Genomic DNA, 1703 nt, shown 5'->3' with positions numbered 1-1703 from the left:
GGTCCATCCATGTTGTCTCAAATGGCAGTGTTTCATCTTTTCTTATGGCAGAGAAGTATTCCATTGTGTGTATGTACCACATTTTTATCCAGTCATCTATCGAAGGACACTTTAGTTTCCATTTGTTGGCCACTGTGAATAACGCTGCAATGAATGTAAGGGCACATGTATCTTTATGAATAAATGTTTTCAAAGTTTTCAGGTAGATACCCAGAAGAGAGATTGATGGGTCATATGGTAGTTCTATTCTTTATTTTTAAAGGACCCTCCATACTGTTTTTCCATAGTGGCTGCACCAATTTACATCCCTACCAACAGTGCACAAGAGTTCCCTTTCATCCACATCCTGGCCAATACTTGTTATTTCTTGTCTTTCTGATAAAAACCATTCTGACAGGTGTGAGGTGGTATCTCATTTTGGTTTTGATGTGTATTTTCCTGATGATTAGTGATGCTGAGGACCTTTACATGTGCCTGTTGGTCATTTGTTGTCCTCTTTGGAAAAATGTCTATTAGTTCCTCTGTGTATTTTTTAATCTTGCCATTTTCCCATAGAGTTTGTACTACAGTTTCTTAGAGTCAGGCTCGGTTACTTTTCTGAGATCCTAATAGCATTACTTCTAGTTAGATACATCTCTAGTCATTTAGTGTTTTTCCTTTGGTACTTTGTTCATCATGAGCTAAGATGCATAGGTAATGTGAAATAACTTGAGGTTTTGGTTTTTTTTTGTTTTTGGTTTTTAAGGGGATCTTTTCTCATGTCACTGTACCCATAAATGTTGTCTTTTATTGCAGGTTGAAATCACAAAAGATACACGTGTTCTTAAGAGAAAAAGAGGAAATCTGTAAGTATTTGTCCTTTAAAAATTCTAAACTTTAATTCTGTCAGCTTTTGGAGAAAATTAACTGACCATACTAACAGGCATCTTGATTCTTTTTATAGTAGAAAACGCTTCTCAATATTTATGTTTGTGTTAAAAAGACAGCATTTGGAAAAGTAATTGGTCAACTTTTTACCTTGTGTGACTCCTAAAAATTTAAACCATCTGTCAGTCATTTATAAAAGAGGAAGTGATAATTAAAATCTAAATAAAATATTTTTTCCTTGAGTAATACCAAAAAATGGAGTCACAGATTGGAGTTCCAATGTTTTGAGACTTACAGGCTGTTTAGCTTCCCTTTTCCTTAATTTTTCCTGATCTGTAAAATAGGCTTAGTGTAAGTACGTGTCCAGTGAAGGGTTCATTATTGTTGAAGTCAAATCTGTACTAGTGTATACTTTCCCCAATACATTGAAGCTTATTCTAGTTAGTATTTCTCAAATTGATTTAAATATATTTCGGATCTTCAAAAATTTAAGTATTAGCATTGTGTTTCACTGAGGCACCTATTGTAGACAATCACATAGAATAAAAGAAATACAACAGAGCACCTAAAATTAGCATCAGAGTGTTTGAACCTTGGACCTTGAAAATGACCTAGTCTAGTAGTTCCCAAACATTGATTGTTTTAGACCAGTGCTGGTCAGTGAATAGTTTTTACTGGTCCATGTTGAAGTGAGGAAAATAAGGACAACAGGCCATGAGTTTTTTAAAGCAAAACTTTTCCATTTAAAGGATTACTTCTTGTTATAAGAGATATCCTTCTAATTTGGGGGAGTTAAATATGTTCTGTATTTTATGAAATAATGGTAGTTTTTTTAA

At 33.8% G+C, this 1703-nt stretch overlaps 1 protein-coding gene across 3 annotated transcripts in view; it reads left to right on the top strand.

The window, feature by feature from the left end:
- The first annotated feature begins 791 nt into the window (after positions 1 to 791).
- Positions 792 to 1703, top strand: part of ACSL4 (acyl-CoA synthetase long chain family member 4) — a 51243-nt gene continuing 50331 nt past the window's right edge. For 2 of the 3 annotated variants that reach the window (XM_019632830.1, XM_019632829.1), the window contains exon 1: positions 795 to 845. The gene's annotated coding sequence lies outside the window, so the exon portion shown is untranslated. Of the gene's footprint in view, positions 846 to 1703 lie in introns of all 3 variants that reach the window. The other variant, XM_019632828.1, reaches the window with a different exon arrangement.

This window comes from Hipposideros armiger, unplaced genomic scaffold (assembly GCF_001890085.2).
Source record: "Hipposideros armiger isolate ML-2016 unplaced genomic scaffold, ASM189008v1 scaffold_1182, whole genome shotgun sequence".
Classification (NCBI taxonomy): domain Eukaryota; kingdom Metazoa; phylum Chordata; class Mammalia; order Chiroptera; family Hipposideridae; genus Hipposideros; species Hipposideros armiger.
Note: the sequence above shows the minus strand (reverse complement) of the source record. Positions and strands in the feature narration are given on the sequence as shown.